Here is a 24,433-nt window from a genome sequence, read left to right as displayed (position 1 = left end):
GACCCGGTTTCTGCCTGCAGACGGTGGAATTTCGGACGGGGTCCTACACCTACAAAGGTCTTTTCCTCTCTCTCTCTCTCTCTCTCTCTCTCTCTTTCTCTCTCGTCGTTTTAAGCTTTCAAGCTGCTCTTATAATGAATTTCTTACAACAGAGAAAAGAAAAACATATAAAATTATGAACTAAAACTTCTGAAGCAATCTCAGACAAAACAAGAACCAAGGAAAGAACAGGGTCTGTCCAGAGGCCGAGTTTTCCGAACTAGCAGAATATCGCTGGGTAAACCGTTGCTTATAAGAAAAGCACTCGTCAGGTTAGAAGAAAAGCTAGTATATGATTATGCCAGCATTGATTTTATGCGTATTTCTCTGTCTAACATCTTTGGTTGCGTGTTTACGTAATTCGCCTTAGGCTCATTCTGATGTGCACAAACATGAAGGCACGCGAGCTTTAGCCATGCATCACGACACGGATAAACTAGTGCGTATATGCCAACTACAAATCACGGGGCAATCTCTCATGCTAGATATTTACGGGAACATTTCGCACGTTTCAAATTTCGTATTCTACCGGCCGACTACTTTCAACTTACAAAAAAAAAAAAAAAAAAAAAAAAAAAAATTCCGGACTCCTAAACAAATACCGTTTTACGTATATAATAGGCTGAATATATATACAAAATAAAAATATTATGAAATTAAATCAAGGTTATACTGAATTGTTTATGTACCCGTCAGTGAGGCAATTTCAAAAACAGTATTTTTACAGATTCAATATATATATATATATATATATATATATATATATATATATATATATATATATATATATATACATACACACACACACACATACATACTAGCTGACCAACCCAGCAATGCTCAGGAAAACTCTGAATGAAAGTATACGGGTAGGGGAAGGGAAAGAGGGAGAGGGAGGGGAGGGAAGGGAAGGGGGAAGGGGGGAGAGGAGGAAGAAGGTTGAAAGGAAGAGGAGAGGAGGGGAGGGTAAGGGTAAGGGTAAGGGGGAAGGGAAGAGGAAGGATGGGGGGAGGGTGAAGGGAAGGGGGGGGGAGGAGAAAGGTAAGGGAAAACGAATGGAAGAGGGAAGGAGAGGGGAACTGGGAAGGTGAGGGGAAGATAGAGGGGGAGGGAAGGGGAGGGAAGGGGAGGGGAAGTTAAGTTCCCCTATCAGAAGAGAATAAAAAGCATCTGTGCCGCCTGGGAAAACTCTGAATGACTCAGAAAAACTTTCCTACATCTCCTCTGAAATGTTTTGTCATGCTTTAAATAAACACACACACACACACATATATATATACAGTATATATATATATATATATATATATATATATATATATATATATATATATATATATATATATATATATATATATATATGTTTATATTAAAATATATAATGGAGAGACTTGTTTGATTAAAATGGAGAGAGAGAGAGAGAGAGAGAGAGAGAGAGAGAGAGAGAGAATGACTGACTTGCGGTGGCAAATATTCTTTGCCCCACTCCCACCATAGAAGACCGTACCGTCGTTCCTCAGAGTGCAGCAGTAACCGTTTCTTAATTTAATCCCTGTTTGCATCACATGCATTTACCCTCCATAAACGTAGATTCTGCAAATACCTTTCAGAAAAGATTTTCAATATTCCGCTATAATGAAATCGGAAGGTAAAAACAAAGAAGGAACTAACGAATTAACGAGGAAATTCACATTTTGATGAATAAAAAAATGAAACAACGTACGTCATGCACGGCGAGTTTAGCAACTAGTTAATACACATGCACGAACGGTAATGGATTTGTTACGTCTCGTCTTACAGAAATTATTAATACAGGTTGATTCAGTGTTTATTTTATCGAGGTAATAAACAATTATATTAATAATTATCATAAATTATGATCAAAATTCCCGTAAATTCTGATCATAAATTGATGTTAAAGGGGACTTATTGTTATAGGCTAAATAGGATGAACGGTAGTTCTTTATCTCCAAAGTTATGCCCATAACTACGAATATTTTTAGTAGGTTAAGTACTTAGATATGATGATATTAACACCTCAAGGTCCTTAAGAATTTGTATTTTTTTTACTGGGTATAATTAAGATACGTCTGGCTTAAGCTGAATACTAGAAAAAATGTGGCAATTTCGTCGCGAGTAATTTTTTAAATGAGGGGGTAGTTCTGTCACAGAAGCATTTGGTCTTCTAATGCGCATGCGCAGATGGTTATGCATTTGTTCATTCTCGGAGATGAACTAGTTCTTGATCTCCAGGGTTGTGCCTGTAGCTACGAAGTTTTTTTTTTTTTCGTGGATTAAGTACCTAGATATGATGATGGTTATACAGAGGGCACTGAAGAATTTGTATTTTATTGGCAGGGTATGGTTAAAATACGTTTGGCTCAAGATGAATACTGAAAAAGATGTGGTAATTTCGGCGCGAGTAATTTTTTAATGAGGTGGCAGGTCTATCACTGAAGCATTTGGGCTGTTATTACTTTTTTCAGTGGCGAGGATTGTAAGGGCTGACTGGTGCGGTGGTAAGTTATACTTTGAATTCCATTGCTTTATGACTGAATGAAAGTAATTCTAATACAGTCAAACACATCTGTTCAATTTTTGCAGTGGGAGGAGTTTAATGGCGTCACCAACAGAAAAGGTGATGGTTTTCCGCCCAAGCTACTGGCGACTCCCATAAAGTTACTGAAGAAAAGATGCAACACCAGTAAAAATTAGAATTTCATTTGTTTTGTCTGTGTTTGTATGTCTGCCACAGGGTAGGGGTTTAATTTTGAGTTATAACCTTTCTGGGGTGACACAGGGGCCGTGTGCAAATTTTTGTCTGGGTCAGTCAAGTGGTTCGGATTTCTATAGAGGGCAAACATACAAACATTCATTTTTATTATATAAAAAGAAGAAGAAAAATATATATATAAACATACACACACACACACATATATATATATATATATATACATATATATATATATATATATATATATATATATATATATATATATATATATATATATATATATATATATATATTGTTGTAATCTTAAAGCTGGGGTCTTGCTAGATCAATGGGGTATGCTAGGATGATACGAAACTTACCTTAATTACCACAAAAATCTGGACTCTGGCCTTGGGGACAGCTAAAATTACAAACAACACAATATGCCTCAAAGGCTACTTCAAGGGGGAAGTGATTAGATAAACTCTGGGGTTTAACTTAATTCATTATATTTACAAAAGAAAACACATCAAAGAAATGATAATGTAATTCTGGGGTAATGAGGCGAAAGCAAATGACGGCAATTTCCTGGAGGGGGCATATTGGGTTCCTGCTTCAAAGTTGTTGATAACGAAGCAGCGAGGACTGCTACGCACACGAAGTGACACAGTTCTACAGATGGGTAGTCCTATCCCGCAATCGAACACTTATGGTTACTTAACTGGGACTAACACTGTAACGAAAGAATCGGGGAATTGCATAGAAAATGCCTAGACTGAACTCGATTCCCATGACTCGAACATCAAGCGAATACATTACTCTTCTCGTAAATGCTTCACAAATTAAACAGCACAAAATATAAAACAATACAGGTCTCACTATAATTATATTGCACTATGAAAGGAAAGGAACACAGCTGGAGAATAGGGAACGTGGCTGATGAAAAACCTTAAAACCTGGAACTTTACCTTTCTTTAGGAACTGAAGTTCTCTTCTCATGAGGGCCAGCAATGGGGAGGGCAAGCGAATTAATTCACATCAAAAGTTACTTTGGATACTGCCTGCCATGTGTCCTGGAGCAAGAGATGGAGCTTTGCTCTCCGTGTCAGTGCCGGCAATTCTGAGAGTTAGCTTCTCTGTCCAGGGCCCTTTATAGCTTCGGAAATTACAACTGTCTCTTCCTAGATGGCGTTGTGATCACTTTGCCCACGTGGGTACTGTAGGCAGCATGGTTTTAAATTCAAAATGGCGGAACGCACGCGGTCAGCCCACCAGCTGGCCTGCCTCGGGCGACGATTAGCTCTGGTTGGGTCCATACCTGGAATTTTAGGGATTTCCAACAGCGCTTTGGATAAGAAAAGTGTTTAAAGGGGTTTTCCCCCAAAAAAGACAGTGGCGAGAGGTTTTAGGGGCGAATTTCTTACAGTGAATCATACTAAATTTATCTTATTTAAGTACTTAATCCTTTTACTTTAAATTAGTTCTCGAAAAGGTGGCGTAGGAGGAATATTCTTAATAAAAAAAAATATATATATATATATATATATATATATATATATATACATATATACATACACACACATATATATGTATACACACACGCACACACACACACACATATATATATATATATATATATATATATATATATATATATATATATATATATATATATATATATATATCACATATCAGATGCATTTACATCAATTCAAAATAAAAATGTCCCTGCCAAATGTCCCTACCAAAAAGAAGGCTTAACAGAATTAAGAGATATGAACAAGAAAGCTGTGCAGGCTGAAATTAAACATAATCCAGACAGGCGCAAAACCTAGAAGGGACCTTCTATGGATGCAAACAAAAATGACCATCCACCGACGGCATGGCCCCTTTCCCAGCCATTCTGAAGGTAAATACACGGTCCAATAACAAAGACAAAGGAGGAAAGACTGTTTTCCTTTAATGGGTTTCACGTGTCGGTCAACAGCGCACTAAAGAAGGGGGTTTTTCTAATTTTGTCAAAAGTCACATTACGAAATGTTATACATACACATATTTAAGGCACTCTACGTATGAAGTTTTTTGTAATTACCCATGAAAGCAATAACATCTTATCTCTCAAATTGAACGTAGAGAGAGAGAGAGAGAGAGAGAGAGAGAGAGAGAGAGAGAGAGAGAGAGAGAGAGAGAGAGACTCAAAGCTCAGCTGACACTGAACGGATTAAGGAAAATTCATTGACGAATGGGAACGACTGACTGATTTGACTTCAAGAACTATAGCGTTACACGACAATGATTAAGAGGAGAAAAAGCAGATCGAGGAAATTATATCTCCGAAAGCCCACGTAGGAGGAAGGATAAAGCTAAAGAAACAAAAGAAGAATAAATGTGTAAAGTACCTGGAGAAGAATAAATAGAAAAAGTATCTAGAGGAAGAAGAAAAGTGAGAGAGAGAGAGAGAGAGAGAGAGAGAGAGAGAGAGCGCAGAACGATTTAGTAAACACTAGAGGCCGAAGAGAAAGAACAATCTGAAATATTTCGATGGAGGAGGAAGCGGAATAAGAAGAAAAGGAAAGAAAGATTCGCGCGTAATGGATGAAAAGCCTTGGTGTCGAGTGGTAATAGGAAAACGTTGAAACAAAAACAGAGGGAAGGAAATTAACAACAGTAAGAAGAACCGAAGGAATGACGGTGGGAGTCCATTTCTGAAACAATTAGAGCACGCTGAAAGGAAAAAAAAAACAGAAAAATAATCTTCTTCTTTTAACGTCCTTTTTTCCCCATTTGTATGGGATAAGCACGATGCCTTCTTTGAAAGGACTTTTGATTTGGCTTTGGGGTAGACCGCAGTCTCGATCGGCTGCCCTGCCTGTCATCGCTTAGACCCCGGTAGCGTATGTACATGTATTATACCAGTCACCAGCGCTCTTTCTCCCACCAGCGAGAAGTTGTTGCGCGGTTAGGTAGACAGTTCGAAAAATAATGCTTATCAGAAAAGGCAACTAGAGAAGGAGGGCGAAGGATGACCAGAAGGGAAAAGTGATAATTGACAGAAGGAAGAAAGAGGTGAAAAACAAAGGCAAAGACACGAAGAGAAAGAGGAGGAAAAGGAAGAAGATGGATAAAGAAAATTTCAGAGGATGCAGATCCGAGATGAGGAAGAGTGATGGACCCCGGAAAGATCGTCAAATCTCCCTAGAAATAAAAAAAGAACATAAGATATGCATAACTTTAAAAAACCTCGTAGAAACGTTTATGTATTCATTCATCTCTTCAAAAATTCATTGCACTCGGTGTTAACTCTGATCGCTGGCTGACTGGTACGAGATCCTATGAATTATGCAGACATCTTCAGATTTTTTGGCGTCTGACATTCCACTCAACAATATGTCATGAATCTGCTACGAAAATCAGTACATTCCAGCGTACACAATATTCTGACATTTTACTGCAATGGTATTTAAAAAGAGAAAATTGAAATAAGTACTTGAATAAATGAGCGCCGAAATGAATGAAAATGACCTCAAAAGCGAATTAAGTGGAAGTTCTTCTGTCACTCGCTGCATCAAACCCAACCCAACAAAAAATATAATACATTTCAACTCAATTTAACAAATATTTCCTCACCTGTACAACTGAATATTTTTCTACGAAAAAAAATCCTAGGTCTCAGTACCGTACGGAAATAAAAACAATATATATAAAACTGCAGTGTTGGGATTAATCTCTACTGAACTAGGTTTAATATCAATGATTAAAACCGGAGATGGTTTAAATAATTTTTTCTTAACCTAAAAATGACAGTCAGATATGTCGATAACGCAGTCTTCTAATTCTGATCTGCCCCATTAAAAATTCTTATCAGCGCTGCAAAATGCTATTTGAAAGATATTATTATCGAACATCCTAATGACGGAGAACCTAATTATATTTGAAAACCTAAAAGAGTAAGAATAACAGAAGCAGTTTTAAAGCCACTTTAGTGTTTATCAACGGAAAAAGCTGGCAAACAAAATCCCAGAATAAGGCGAAAGGCATCCCGCAAATCTGCAACGAACAAAAAGCTTCCAAAAGTGTAAAAGCTGTCTCGAAGAGCCAGGCAACAAATGAAAAACAAAAGGACGGCAAAAATGCATTTTTCCTTAATGACAGATAAAGTATTATTTTAAAGGATCCACGAAAGAAAGCAATACAAAAATAGGAAAAAAGAGAAAAACGGAAAGGGGTGGAAAATACCCAAAGACAGTTGCCGCATACATCCAGATCAAATAACTTTTGGACTAAAGTTATAAGCAGAGGAACTTAAACTTCCGGACTAACAGATTGTGACGGGAGGGGGAGGATGGGGAGACGGAGAAGCAGATCAACATTTGATATTAACAAACGTGGTGATGCTTTTCGGTCTCTGGCGTAAATCTTTGACATTTATTGTCGAATAATTACGAAAGAAAAAGCATCTTGTAAATGTGCTCCCTAATAATCAAGGTAGATTAAGACGTTTGAAAATAGACACCTGAGCGTACATAACATCCTAAAAAAGCCAATCATAAAATAAATTATATATATATATTTTATTTATTTATTTATCTATATGTAAATATATATATATATATATATATATATATATATATATATATATATATATATATATATATATACATATACATATATATACATATACATATATCTGTGTGTAGAATCTACTGGTCACTTTTTACCAGATACATACGTAATTGTAATAGCCATAATGCCCTCTTAACTTCTGGAATTCTTCGCGCTTTTTGGATATGCCTGTCACTGCAAAGCCTTAAGATCCAAGTGCAAGAAATTGAAGTGGTTGTGACACTCCATTACAACCACTTTAATTTCTTGCACTTGGATCTTAAGGCTTTGTACTGACAAGTGTATCCAAAAAGCGCGAAGAATTCCAGAAGTTAAGAGGGCATTGTGGCTATTACAATTACACACACACACACACACACACACACATATATACATGTATACATATACACAATAATACATAAAATGGAGCTAATAAATGTTTTATAAAACGAAGACCTTAAAGTAATTCTTAGTGATAGAGACATTCTAGGAGACATTGTTATAAGCTGCCCTAACACTTGAAGGTGGGATGTCTCATTAAAGTATAATCAGGTTCGAAGAATTAGGGTCAAAACTTGTCGTTTCCAAGCATTCACACCTGATGCAACAGTGCGCGCGATGACCTAAATGAAACATATTTTAGTTTCATGGATCGCAGTGAGATGAAAAATAATTTTTCTAGCTACAAAAGATTAATATACACATGTATATACATACGTGTGTGTGTGTGTGTGTGTGAATATATATATATACATATATTTACACACACACACATATGTATATACATGCGTATATTAATCGTTTTGTAACTAGAAATATAATTTTTCATCCAATATATATATATATATATATATATATTATAATATATATATATATATATATATATATATATATATATATATATTTATTTATTTATATATATATACACATGTATATATGCATATATTATATATATATTATATATATATATATTACTATTTTTACTTGAAAAATTATTTTTTATATACATATACATGTATATATATACATATATTATATATATGTATACTGTACATATATATATATATATATATATATATATATATATATATATATATATATATATATATATATATATATATATATGTATACTGTACATATATATATATATATATATATATATATATATATATATATATATATATATATATATATATATATATATATATATATATATATTATATATATATATATTTAATAATTGGATAAAAACCAAAACGAATTGCATCAACGTAGTAATTTAGGACAAACAAAGAAAACTAAGAAGAATAATGCATCAAAACGGTAAAATGTTTGAAAAATAACAAATTCGTATAAAATCAAAACTACTGCCATTTTGCGCATCAAAATAAAACGAATCGAACAAGAATAAAAAAAAAAAGGGTGTTCCTCTGCCACCTTATCATCTCTCGTGAAATGCCTCTCATTGCTTCACGAGCTTTAAGTTCACAGAGTGTGAAACCCAATTTATTAGATCAGGGGTGGCACATCTCACCACACAGCCTGCACAAATGACAAGATCTGGAGAACTCCCTCGGAGAAACGAAATCTCTTTCTGTCAAAACATTTATTGTCGCCAAATACTAACAAATATATCTAAGCAATTCACTTAAATACTTTCTGATATTACTGCAATATCACCTAAGGTGACAATTGCACAGCTCTCCAAATACCCATGTTGTACTTCATGTCGTCATAGACCGCGACCGATCTTCTCTCTCTCTCTCTCTCTCTCTCTCTCTCTCTCTCTCTCTCTCTCTCTCTCTCTCTCTCTCTCTCAAGCATATACACCAACGTTCACGAACATTGCCCTTATTTACGTCTGCAAATAAGGACGATAAACATCAACGAACATCTACTATGAAAAACAATACTCAGAGCGTAACGAAGAATGGTTACTGGTATGATATTGCATTATGATACTAAAGTTTCTGAAACATAACTCTTTATTTCATGAAAAACTCGATCGCCTCATACCTGAATAATATTCCCAAACAGTTAAATTTTCCGATTCGGTGACAATTTTCTTAACATTCGTTCTTAGAGTACTCGTTTAAGATAAAACTCAACATATACATTTGACTGCATATCCCGTTCTCTTCCACTTATCAAACCCCTTGACTATAATAATAATAATAATAATAATAATAATAATAATAATAATAATAATAATAATAATAATAATAATAATAATAATAATAATAGTAGTAGTAGTAGTGGTACTGAAAACAAACGAAGCCAGCATCAAAGAAAACTACTCAATGAAATTCCACCTTTAAGCAACGGGAATAAAACGTGCTTTTAACCCGTGTTTAAGGATGAGGAAGCCTCATCTGACATCCTGAAATACGCAAAGAAGTCAAGACAGGAAGGGTAAAGTAAGATTCTCTTCTTTTGTCTGTTTTTTCAAAGGCTTCTTGCGGTACAGACGTTTTACTTATTTGGAAACCTTTTTCAATTCAGTGTTACTCATATCTTGTATCACTGGAATACATGCTCATACGTATATACATGCATACACACTCCTGCACACATAAAAACATACAAACACACACACATATATATAGTATATACATACATGTGTGTATATAAATAAACAAATATCCATGTATATATACACATACATATATACACATATAATATATATATACATAATATATATATATATATATATATATATATATATATATATATATATATATATATATATATATATATACATATACACTGCGTCTATGTATTATGAATTGAAACTAGTCATGAGAGAGGCAAGCTGAACTGCATCAATGCATCTCCTGGTAAACAGACAAAACGGCTGTGAATCATCACTTAACCAAGTTAATAACAGGGAGTGGAAGAAGAGGATGGGAAGGAAAAGGTAACGAGGACAATGTAAAAAGAAATACAAAAATATGAGGAAAAAGATGGAAAAATCATTCCAGGAGACAGGGAATAAAAAAAAAAAAAAAAAAAACAGGAAAATGGTATGGAGTATGGAAGAGAGTGAGAGTTTCATGAAAAAAGTGGAAGCAAATAAGGAGAAAGAATGCGTGGAGGTAAAAACACATAAAAGAAGAGATAACAGTAAGTTCTTTAGGACATATGAGACAAAAAATTACGATATCATAAAAAATGGAGAAGGAAACGCATAAAAAGCCATCCTCTAGACTCTTGGGGAATAGGTCATAAAATGTGAGAGAGAGAGAGAGAGAGAGAGAGAGAGAGAGAGAGAGAGAGAGAGAGAGAGAGAGAGAGAGAGAGAGAGCTCCAGACTCTTTTGTTTTACAACCAGTAAAAACTCCTCTCGAGTCATTTGAATTACTGCCACTGAGGTTTGTTGAAACCTTCGTCGTTTCGTCTTTAATTTTAATGATTTATAGAAAATAAAATTTGCTCCTAATCTGGGGTCAAATCAAAAGATATCAAAATCATGAACACCTCATGTTTCACAACCTTTTACACTTTTACTATTGGGTTCCTTGAAATATTTACGTCCAGTGAATTAAACAACCCAGAACTTCCAAAACAAACTAATGCGGAATTAGGGGTCACTGTTCAGCAGGTACACAATATACATACATACACACATACATACATACATACATACATACATACATATACATTTACATATATTAGTGTGTGTGTGTGTGTGTGTGTTTTAGTTTGTGTGAAAGCGTCTGCATTTAAAAGTATGATGTCAATGATCAACTGAAAAACTGTGAATGGATATTAGCAACAGCTGAGAGTCAAAAAGGCATGGGGCTAGCAACCTCATCTGTAAAGACTTGCTGAGACCCGGAAGGTGCAGCCCTTTCGGCGTTATCCCTTCACAAGAAGGGAAAACCTTATGGCGAAAAATACCCAATTACTCATACATCTACCTCTCTTTATATATGCAAGTGTGTGCTTGACTGTGTTACACTTAACCGTTTCACAATACTAAGGTACTAAACGATATCCTATTAATCTGCTTGAAAACTCATTTCTACAGGCAGTTCTACAAGTTCCCCATTAATAAAATTTATGTGACCCAATTTTTGAAAATATCTGTGCCATCTCTGAAATATCCGAGCAATTTACTTTAAAAAAAACAAACGTGCCGCAGCGTCGGTATCAAAATAACCCCATAATTAAAATGAAGCTTCCAGCGCCACCAGAATCAGTTGTAATCCATCCGCTATAGCACGACTGGACGGAGGGGCCGGGAGTGTGAGGAGGGAGGCCGCAGGGAAGGGGGAGTGATCCTGCGTTCCCCACGGGTGAATCTCTCTGATGATTATCTAGCAAAAGCGCCTTTAATCTAAGCCTGAATTTTCTGCGACAAATATCAATGCCAACAAAAGCGGATCATCATCAACAATAGTAATAATAGTAAATAACAAACTGTGGATAGAAAAGAAAAAAGCTCCTATTTACAATGGGTCGTTCAACCCTTGTGAAATGATGACTACCGAAAAATAAATGACACAAACGAAAATAACAATGTCGAAAGTGATTATAATAATTAAACATACTTAGATATTTTCTGTTTTTTGTTTTTGTTAGTTTGTCGTTTTACTAAGGGAAGCGTTATTTTATAGCTCCATCTACAGCCTTTCCCTTTTAAAATGGACTACACCAAAAGGTCTCGCCTTTCTTGGTGGTCACCCGCCCAGGTACTGACCAGAACCAACGTTAACTAAGCTGATCAATCGAACAAAGACGTGACAAACGTCTCACAAAGAAAGGTCGTAGGAATCTGAGAAGGAGGGAGCATGAAGAGACAGATACAACTCACTGAACTTCATAAATCCTTCCACTAGATACTACCAACGGGTCTGGGACCGAGTTGCCAGCTTAACTCATGTAGCATAAAATAAAAGGATACAGAAGACAGGGAAACGCACTCTTTTTCCTTTTCTAAGACCAATGAAGATTTTTAGTACGCTTTAACTGTTTACTATAGTATCTGATCGATCTAATAGTATATCATCATTAACCGACGTGAGTGACCAACATGAAAGGGATTCTAAATAAGCTCATTTGTTTGATCACGTTCTTTAATATAACAGATTTTTCATTCTAATGCATTTAAATTGGAAGTCCTGTTCACCAAACCAAATTAATAAAAAAAAAAAAAATTGTGTTATTAAGTCCTGTTCACCAAACCGAATTACTCAAAAAAACTGTGTTATTTTTCTGTAACTTATTCATTCCCCTTTTCCTCTCTTTCTTAGCCTTAAAAGACTGTTCACAGAAGCAGATGTCCCACATCCCATTATTCCTCTTGACAAATTCAGAGCCTGCGAAAGCTTCTCTTCGTTGTAATTCTGTCGTCTTTTCCGTAACAAACCTTCATGGAACGAGGAAAAACAAAACAGTTTCACTCGAAATGCCGATATAAACTTTGCGAAATTCGTCACTATGAGAAAGAAAACTAAAGAAAAGCTTTAGAGGTGTTTACACTTACCAACACGACGAAACGTATGGGCTGTTTTGCCTCGCCAACGATATATAGATTATCGGTTGCCGAAGGCGCCCTTCGGATGTTATTGGGTAGACCTCCATTCCGAGAGAGAGAGAGAGAGAGAGAGAGAGAGAGAGAGAGAGAGAGAGAGAGGAACCTAGTAAAGATTAAATTTAACGAAAGTGGTTTCAATAATAAAAGCAAGAATGGAAAAATAATAAAAATAAGAAAACAACCCAACCAGAACCTATTTTTGGAAATCTTCGACACCCAAAATATCCAGAACAACCTTAACAGGGCACGAACAGAAGCGGCAACGTCTTTCGTACCCACTGACTGTAATGGCTCAATGTTATAAATAATTGACCTGGTGTAAGAGGCGGCGTAATTAGATACATATCAGGGAATTGGAGTGCAAGAGACAGCAGAAATGCCTCTCTTCGTGATTATTTGAGAGAGAGAGAGAGAGAGAGAGAGAGAGAGAGAGAGAGAGAGAGAGAGAGACTGACTGGAGGACACCTTGTTTTAACAATTATCTTTTACGAGTGTGAATGATGAGAGAAAGTGATATACTTAGCAAATTCAGTAATTGGATTATATTCTGCAAAAATATGATAGAGAGATAAAGGGGACTTGCAAGCATGTGTGATGACTTACAAGTACTTTCTTGAAAGCCCTTTTCCTACAATATCTCAAATTAGGCTTCTGTAAAAGAATGAAGAAACAACAACACAGAAAAGCGGCAATAAAGCGTAAATGAAACCCTGCAAGAAAAACCGTCAAGAAAGGAGCAAAACAAAAGTGGAAAAGAAAGAAAAAAAAAGTGAACGAGAGGAATGGCCTTTTCTTTTCACCGTTTCCTTCCGCAACTGGAAATAAGGGTAGCATTAACGAGAAAGAAAGAGAGGATGCAGGCGAGCAATTACCTGCGCCCTTTTCATCGGCTCAGAAAAATATGAACTGTGCCGAATTCTCTCTCCCAGCCCCTCCCCCTGAATCTTTCTCTCTCTCGGTCTCACTGAATCTCTTCTCTCTCCCCTGAATCTTTCTCTCTCTCTTTCTCTCCCTGAATCTCTCTCTCTCTCTCTCTCTCTCTCTCTCTTTCTCCCCTCTCTCTCTCTCTCTCTCTCTCTCTCTCTCTCTCTCTGTAGAAAGGCGATGATAAAATGATGATAGATTTTTATGTCCCACATCAACCTTTCCCTCCACCGGATAAAAATGATCGCAAAATGGAGAGGAATTCTTGTGCCCCAAGTGGGAAAACCAACTATGCGTCCAGTAAAAGAGGAAAAAAAAAATGGTTATGAAAAAAACATGCATTCACAAGAGGGGTTCAGTAATCCTCCAGCGAAAGAAAAGGAATAAAATGATACAAACTGCAAATGCATTTAAGGCCGAATGGTGGGAGACGAGGACCGGGCCGGTATGAGGGGAAAATCACATGAGGACGAGGGGAGGGGATGAACAGAATATGGAGGGAGGTTATCTTTAACACGACATCCAGGTAAGACAAAAAAAAAAAAAAAAAGAAAAAGTGTCTTCAATGTGGTCCCAAGAGAGTCATGCTCAGGTTGCTGTTGCAACATTTTATTGTGATTTTATTTCTTTTTTAGGAAGGGTCGTGGGGAAGGGAGGGAAGGGAGGGGAGGGAGGAGGTACTGGATGAGAGCTAAATCCCAAGTGTTTTTAAAAGGCTATACCCGAATGTAAACCGGCATATATCCACCTGTTCCAAGTATTTGCTCTTTCTGTCTTCCTCTTTCTTTCTCTCCCTTCGATCATTTTGGACAACCACCATCTTCATTGGCGGGATATTTTTTCAGCAGTTTTCTCGTTGGGAGAGTGGGTTCCATTCTCAGCTAGCACTCTGCTGGCCGCGAGTTCGAATCTCCGACCGGCCAATGAAGAATGAGAGGAATTTATTTCTGGTGACAGAAATTAATTTCTCGCTATAATGTGGTTCGGATTCTACAATAAGCTGTAGGTCCCGTTGCTAGGTAACCAGTTGGTTCTTAGCCACATAAAATAAATCTAAGCCTTCGGGCCAGCCCTAGGAGAGCTGTTAATCAGCTCAGTGGTCTGCTTAAACTAATATATACTTTTTCTGTCTCTTTAAATATATATATATATATATATATATATATATATATATATATATATATATATATATATATATATATATATATATATATATATATGTGTGTATGTGTGTGTATATATATACATATATATAGATAGATAGACAGATAGATAGACAGATATATAAACAGATGGCAGTTCTCCCTATAGAAGGGTGACTCCCAAGAAAGGTACGGATAATGACGGACAATGAACATCGCTATACTCACATTAAACTGCTGACTGGCCGATAATCATCCGTGGAGAAAGCAGTCACAACATAAACCCATGTACAGATTACTTTAAAAAAAAAAAAAAACACTACCATTTCATATACCTACAGAGAATGTTCACCAGTGATGCATCATAACCCGCTAAACATTGCACCATGCATTTCTGTCTAACATGCACGCAATCTATCAACTCGACTCTTGAATGTTGAGGTCCCTCTTTTCCATTGCCTCTTTCACCGCATCTATCTAAGATTTTCTAAGCCTCCCACTCCTCCTTTCTCCCAGTACTTCCGAAATGTATACTCTTTTCACCAAACTATACCTGCAATTCATTCCACTTGACAGAACCATCTCAAAACACTCCAATACTCATATGGATCTCAACATTTCTCAGCCTTTCATTTTCTCTTAAAATACCACCGTTCTTTCATCCTCATTCACATACACACTTTAAGCCCATTGAAGAGAGTGGGTTCAACAGCCCCTTAATGCATTCAAACCCTGGTTTCCATGCGCACTCCACCCTCCGGTTCCCACTTACCCTCATAACCATATTCTTGTTCACTTTTAGTCTACTTTTCCTTTTTAAAACCTCTTTTTCAAACTTTCACTAACATTTTCAGATTCTCTTCACCATACTGAGTCAATAATGTATCATCTGCGAACACTAACCATTCCACATTCCCTGTACAACTTATCTTCTCATCCTAAAACTGGATCTACTGTACATCTACATTTCATTCTCTGACTTTTTGCTTCAAACTTCTGGCGTCACTCTCTCCAAAAATACACGAAACAGCCTTGGATACATAACTCAGCCTTATATCAACCTCATGTTTACACCAAATCAGTCAGTCTCCTGCCGCAAAATCTAACAAAAGCCTCCCTCCCCTTCCCTCAGTAAACACTTTTTATTGCCCTCAACAATTTACCCTCCATATCATACAGCAACTTTATCGTGCGCTTTCTCTACGTCCATGTATGCCTCATACAGCGTTTCCCCTTTTACTTCCATGCTTATCATATAAATGTTTCACAGAAACACTTGAAACATATACGCTTATCCTTTTCTATACTCGTAATGTTCTTCCTTTATCAAACCTTCTGTCATATGTCCCACCTTCTCAGTCAAATCCTACCTAAACCTTCCCTTCTATATTTGGCAAAATTATGCTACTATAATTCTTACAGCCTCCTTTATCACCTTTACCCTTATAAATAAGAACAATAATTCCTCTCATACATTCCTTTGAAACCTTTCCCTCACCAAGATATACTTTAATCAATCTGGTCAGCCGCCCAATAACACTTTCACAATAGCACCGCAGTAACTTACTTTGCAACCCAATCTATTCCTGCCATTTTTCTGCCTACAGATTGCCCTCTTAACACAGTCAGTAGTTATTTTCAAAATAATTCTCAAACTTACCCTGTAACGTTCCGCGCTTGCATTATTCCGCTTAACGAGCAAGTAACCTTTTACAAATCTTGCAGGATTCAGATGACCAGGGACAGACACATGTAACCTGAATAAATCAGAAACATTTGGCAAAGCTTTTAAATTTACATGGCACCTGATTAGACCTGCAGTCCAATTACACAAATCAGGAAATATACTGTTACCAGTTGACATCCCTAAAAGGGTCCTATATATATATATATATATATATATATATATATATATATATATATATATATATATATATATATATGTATATATATATATATATATATATATATATATATATATATATATATATATATATATATATATATATATATATATATATATATAAAATAATAATAAATATATACGAACACATACACACGCACACATTCACATAGATATCAAATATCCAAGTCGCTTCATACTGAATCCACGCTGGTATCTATGTGCCAATATCATTACTATAAGACCCGAGCCCGACTTAATAACGTCGTGACCTTGTTATTGTGGATCACGGCCAAGAAGTTGATTCTTAAAGGACAAGAGAGAGAGAGAGAGAGAGAGAGAGAGAGAGAGAGAGAGAGAGAGAGAGAGAGAGAGAGAGAGAGAGATTAAATTACGCTTTAAGGATTACTCCTCTGCTTACGAGGGGAAGGATGTTGGAGGGAGAGGTGCGTTGCTTAAAAGCCCCACCTTCGTGAATGTGCAGTACAGTGTACATAAACGGAAAGGATTATGCTGCGAAGCCACACTTCATTCAGCGGAAATGGCTGTACAGAAGAGAGAGAAAAACTAAACTTGAAAGCACAACGCTTTGATATTTCGTCAGCTGTGGACTTACTTCAGGCATATTCCAAACTCGGAAATAAACCGTATTTGTTGAAATTCTTTATATAAGCTAATCGGAACTCGAATATCAAGGTCATAGGTTGGAAGTCCATTCGTGTATGTCTGCACAGTCTAATAATCCTGATCAATTTGATTATCATTGGAAACTCATACTTAAATCATACAGTTAGACATAACGCCAAAAGGGCTCATTTATAAAAAGAAAACTAACAGGGTAATATTTACAAGAATTGTATCAACAGAAATTTAAATTTTGAAAGCTACACTAGGAAATAAAAAATCTTAGAAACAAAGTTTCTTCAAATAAAAATTTAATGTGAAAAAGAAAGAAATATCTGTACATTTCAACCGGGAGCATCTCTGAAGTCGGAAGATTATTTCATTCGTACCTCTGCTATAAAAACCACCAGTAATGAGCTTCAAAAAACATGAAAAAAATTAAGTGAAGATAATCATCACTGACGCAAAAAGTAAACAAAGAAAACTATACTTTAAATAGAAATAAGCTAGAGAGAAACTTCCCTCACTTATGCTCACGTTTTCCTTTGTACTTTATATTTATATATGTAATGCTTACAACGCATGACAACAACTGGTACGATTCTTCACGGAAGTAACACATGTGAAAAGCCTGTCAATTATTTCCCGAAAGTGATGCCATTCACTCAAGCCCTTAACATTTACTCGCAGAACACGAGAGTAAATATGGGGGCCCTCAACATTTTAGTGGCTGCTCTTGCTCATAAGTTGTAACACTGGAGGAAAAGTTGACAGTAATGTTCTCTGAGAGCGAGCGACTCTACATCCAAAATCAAGAGTCTTTTGTGCATGGGGCACCAAGTCAGTTTCGACGTTGTATTTCACGTTCAGGGAGTTACAAATATGAAGCCGGCAGCGTATAAATTAAAGGTATGGATCGACGGTTCACGTGAAATTCATGAGTTTAGAGATTTTCTAGGTACATAAAATATGAAGAAGTTGGCTTATGGTTTCCATCTAAAAGAGAAGTTCTGGATATTGCAATTTACAAGCTCCAAACAGTTACTATTTTGCTATCACAGCAAAACTGTCAAGAATATAAATGAAATGAATATACATATTTGATATGGAATACGTTTCTATTGAAAAATTCATCCTGAATTATCTCTGAAAGATATATTACTAAATAATATCACTGGCGGCCTCTTCTTTTTCCACTGAAGACGTACCATTAAAGGTGATAACCGCTTTGTAGCAAAACTAGTAAACTCAAGTCATTTTAATTCCTGGAAGTTTCATCACAATGATCATGTTCTTGTGCATTTTGGCCACCTTAAGCATAAATGGAAATTCCATTTAACATAATTAAAATAACTCAACTTTCCTGTAAAAGTTAAGTATATCTTAGTTTAACCAGACCACTGAGCTGGTTAACAGCTCTCCTAGGGCTGGCCCGTAACGTGGATAAATCATGATAACCACGATCAGTTATGTAAACAGTGTATTTTTATATGCATACACTGTATTATAAATTTTTTTTAGAATACTTCTGTATAAAATATCGGGGTGAAAAGCTTCACTTCTGATTCCTCTGAAATGGCCTACTGAAAAAATAACGTGGACGGCACTGAACACGGGGTAATTCAGTCTGCTGAATATATTACCAAAATGCTCAAAGTTCTTACGTAGTTTGGCATCAATGGCGTTTTGTCAAGTCATGACTGGAATACAACTTTTTTCACATAAAATCACATATTTTCCACTCTTGTTTGAGAAGCAGGGTGTGCTTGTGAATGAAAAACTGTGCATAAAATTAAATTTCTCGCGGTATGACATAACTTTGGGAGGATTACCATGACAAAAATTAATTTCACGACTTTGCTTTGAATAAGCGCAGGTCTTTGGAGCATGAATAATAATAATAATAATAATAATAATAATAATAATAATAATAATAATAATAATAATAATAATAATAATAATAATTGGAAAACAGTTCAGGATTACTTGAGCGATTCTGTTAAACTAAAACACCCTTACAAATATCCTTTGCATCTAACCACGACAGATTAAAGAGAAAAATCTGGAAATCTTTCCCAGAGGTTCGGCAGAATTGACTTTCCCCTTTACATAATAATAATAATAATAATAATAATAATAATAATAATAATAATAATAATAATAATAATAATAATAATAATAATAATAATTAAATTACAGACAGATGGAAATCTCCTTACCTAAGTGAACCAGAATTCAACTAGAGGTTAAGTATACCTTAGTTTAACCAGACCACTGAGCTGATTAACAGCTCTCCTAGGGCTGGCCAGAAGGATTAGATTTTATTTTACGTGGCTAAAAACCAATTGGTTACCTAGCAACGGGACCTACAGCTCATTGTGGAATCCGAACCACATTATAGCGAGAAATGAATTTCTATCACCAGAAATAAATTCCTCTAATTCTTCATTGGCCGGTCGGAGGTAAGTAAAAAAAACAGAAATGAATAAAATAAGAGCACTTTTCTCGAGCGTTTTTTGTTGGGACGGAGAGCAAAGAATTTGCTCATTTTTTTTACGCGTAAGTATGGGACGCTGCCGTATTATAAGTGGTGCAATGTAACTTACGTTTCTCAGTCTTAATCCTATAGTATTTCTAATTTCGATCTTCTGTCTTCTAAATCGAAGAAGTTATTGAAAAGTCAAAATTCGAAAAATGATTTGAACACTATGATCAATAACAATGATCCCATACACTGTGGAGCTATCAAGACAAAGATAATGAGAGTAATGAAAAATACTACATAATGACGCACAAATCTAATGATGACAATATGAAGCTGTTCAAAAGAGAACCATACTAATATTACTCGGTGCCAAATTTTTCAGCTAAAAACGGTCAAGTGATTATCCGAAATGAAAAAAAAATATCAATATCTTTTAGAATATTATCAATGCATCTGACATACAAAGGAAATTAATCTAAAAATAGCAGCGGGAATTCATTTCCAGGTAACCTGATCTGCATCGAGTAATAACTTTTTCATTATGAAGAAAACATCTATAAGCATCGACATTTTAGGACGGGATTTACAGTTCCGGCAAAAGTTATTATTATCAAAACTATTATATTCACTTATTATCGGCTTTTGAGGCATGTGAGACTCTTTATCCATAATAATAATGAAGGGACAATTCATTATGCACCAAAAGAGTTTACATTTAAAATATAACTTAAATCTAGACAAAAACTGGCTTGTTAATGACTATTTTAACATAGTCTGTATAATTACAGTGGATGAGTAATCATGATCGTCACCTCTGGAACAAGCTACCAGAACAGGTTAGCCGTAAACTACAAAATTAGCACTTAAGTAGAACACAAATAAACAGTGAATACATACATACATACATAAACCACACACACACACACACACACACACACACACACACACACATATATATATATATATATATATATATATATATATATATATATATATATATATATATATATGTAATTATAATTATATATCCATGCCTGCACCTACACATACAGACACATACATATATCTATATATATACAAACATATATATATATATACATATATACATATATATATATATATATATATATATATATATATATATATATATATATATATATATATATATATATATATATATATGTATGTATGTGTGTGTGTGTGTGTGTGTGAGGAGGGTAACTGATCTGGCGTATACAGAGTCTGAGACTGTCACCAAGACCGTTTAATGTCTATGGATGGAGTGATAAGAGAAGTCTGAGCAGACGCAGCAGACGCAGACAGAAAACTGCGGGATATGACAATGAACTGTGAATGGATTATGGAATGACTGAAGTTTCCAGATGATGCAATACTGATTCCTGACAGTGAAAAGAAACTGCAGAAGCAACAGAAATCTTGCAAGTGAATGTAAGAGTTATGAACGTAAGGGCAATGTCCCCGTAGGAGGGTAGTGCCGTCAGCGCACCTCATGCGGTGCACTGTAGGCATTATTTAAGGTTCTATGCAACGTGCCTTCGGCCCCTAGCTGCAACCCATTTTGTTCCTTTTACTGTATCTCCTTTTATATTACCTTCCATCTGACTTTCCACCCTCTCCTAACAATAACTAATTCATAGTGCAACTGCGAGGTTTTCCTCCTGTTACACCTTTCAATCCTTTTACTGTCAATTTCCGTTTCAGCGCTGAATGACCTAATAGGTCCCAGTGCTTGGCCTTTGGCCTAAATTCTTTTTCAATTCAACTTATAAGAAAGGCATTGTGCATTGATGAATCTTCCAGGCAGGTGTTCGGACAGGATATTCATCAAGATTCAGTAGTTAAATTATAAATATGGCAAAATCGACGGTATATTGAATATATATATATATATATATATATATATATATATATATATATATATATATATATATATATATATATATATATATATATGTTTGTGTGTATGATAGTTTTGTCACCAATTCCCACGTGACTGTTTTATATTCTCAAATAATATGCCACAAATAGCCCTTAATAACCAATTTACTTTACCTTGAATAATTTACATCACACGGAAATTATAATTGACAAGTGCATTGGTCAGGCCAGGATCCGAACCCACGCCTTCCCGGCTGATACAGAAGTAACGCTACAAGCTATAAGAGAGCAAAGTAAATAAATAAATATATATATATATATATATATATATATATATATATATATATATAGTATTTCCAGTATTTCCTTTGGGGCCCCCCCACCCCACCTCTCTCTCTCTCTCTCTCTCTCTCTCTCTCTCTCTCTCTCTCTCTCTCTCTCTCTCTGTCTAGTACATTTCCTTACTTGAAAAAGATATCACATCATTTTAAGCCACCTAGTGCATAAACGCCAGATGAACATTAATTGCATTATTACTGAATCTCTGAACAATCACATACAGTATTACATAACGTAAATACATGCTCATAGGTTGTCTCATTCCCCCCATCTTGTTTCCTTTATATACAGTATATATATATATATATATATATATATATATATATATATATATATATATATATATATATATATTATATAATAATTTCATATTTCAAAGATTCACTGCATCCTAATGTCGTTAAGCTTAATGTGAACTTGTAAAGCTTACTTTTCTACTCCTATAAAACGCGAAGCCTTTTCCACATTTTTAAATAACTTTGAAAACTTTGTCTTGATCATTTATTCACGATTTATTGGGTTATAGCGCCATTAACACATGTCACCGTGAATTACGAAAACATTTTTCAAGGAGAATCGTCTTACTGTATTGGCAATATAGTTCATTTATTATAAGATGTATTGAATAATCAATCAGCGTCTGAGATTCTTCCAAGATGTCATACTGTTCTACAAAGATAAACGCTTTCCAATTGACACAATAAAGACTAGACATATATATATATATATATATATATATATATATATATATATAATATATATATATATATATATATATATATATATATATATATATATATATATATATATAAAACCTCTAAAAAGATTTCCATTCAAGTACAGCATTTAATACTATTATTTCTGCAGACAACTATTTCAACCCTCAATTATATCGTAACAGAATTTTTACCAGCAATTTCAACCAAGAAGAAACGCGTATTTATACATAAGGGATTTGAAATTTAATCATAATGTTTTTCATAGGTAGTTTTCTCCTTAAGTAATTATCAACATTGTTTATTTTCTGTTAATAAACCATTGTCATTAAATGATCTCATGAAAAAACTTGTAGGTACTGTTAAAAATTTCAAGGTAACAAACTAAAAGCCTAGCCTATGGGTACACTCAGAGCCGTATATACGGCTCTGGGTACACTTACTTTAAAAGTTTTGAATCAATCATTCATCTCGTGTACTCAGCCTTGCCACCAAGAAACCATCCTATTTACATAAATGTCTTTTTTTTTTAGTTTGTCAGTTTAATTACCCTGCACAATATCAGCATGCCCTTCCTGAAGAATATTCGCAAACACTGTCACTTTTCCAGCTCGACAGCCAGAGCCTGCTGTTATTTCTCCAAGGTGAGATGCAAAGGACTTTGACGCTAAATGAATACCATTGCATGCAAGACTACAGAAGAACAGATAAAACACTTGAAATGTCAGGCAGGAAATGCATATAGATCAGCCTTCGCATATACAGCTGGAAAATCGCTTACAAATGCTTATGTATGCATGGCAGGAAAGGTGCACACAATCCAACCTTATACGCATAGCTGGAAAATTGCATAAGAACATAATTGCATGGAACGCTAGCCAAACCGCTTACTCCCTAAGTAAGGGACACCTTCTCAGCTCATATCTATTAGCAATTTGTTTCTATTGTACGAGTGCTCCAGCCACAAGCTCTTATATGACTAACCATTAGCATCGCAACATATGTGGAATCATTAGTTTCCCAGTAAGTTCATTAACAGAATCTACTATTTCCCTTGCAATGTCTTCCTCGTTTAAGTAACTTTGTTGGTATCAAGCTTCATCTGTATTTCACATCCTGTATTTTTCTTTGTATTTCACTGTCTGGAGGATAATTAGTCAACTCAAAAAGACTTCAGCTTGTTCCGTAACCCCTAATATAACAGTTTTCTTTCGTTATAATACAAAAAAAAAAAAAGCAAAAAGTATAGTTGAGAGCTTTCGAGTGCCTGATCGACTCTGATTTTCATTGGAAATAACTATAAGACAGACTACAACGAGACTGCTATTGATATATTGATTTTGTTATGCACGTTATTCAAGGAATAAGAGACAGCCTTCTCTTCCCTATGGCAGCGTATTTAGAGTTAGTGTGCGTTAACTACGGAATGACGATATTTTCTGGTATTCCAGATGCGTTACTGATGCTGTATGTGTCCAATAAACGTGTAAAAAGATAAAGACATTGAAGAG

The 24,433-nt window shown here is 35.2% G+C and overlaps 2 protein-coding genes across 15 annotated transcripts in view; one reads left to right on the top strand and one right to left on the bottom strand.

The window, feature by feature from the left end:
- The window catches only part of LOC136852772 (anoctamin-8-like), a 545,791-nt gene that overhangs the window by 198,465 nt on the left and 322,893 nt on the right, over window positions 1-24,433 (top strand). The window lies entirely within an intron of this gene.
- The window catches only part of Ppox (protoporphyrinogen oxidase), a 600,782-nt gene that overhangs the window by 273,031 nt on the left and 303,318 nt on the right, over window positions 1-24,433 (bottom strand). The gene's annotated exons all lie outside the window — the stretch shown is intronic.

This window comes from Macrobrachium rosenbergii, chromosome 3, assembly GCF_040412425.1.
Source record: "Macrobrachium rosenbergii isolate ZJJX-2024 chromosome 3, ASM4041242v1, whole genome shotgun sequence".
NCBI lineage: Eukaryota > Metazoa > Arthropoda > Malacostraca > Decapoda > Palaemonidae > Macrobrachium > Macrobrachium rosenbergii.
Note: the sequence above shows the minus strand (reverse complement) of the source record. Positions and strands in the feature narration are given on the sequence as shown.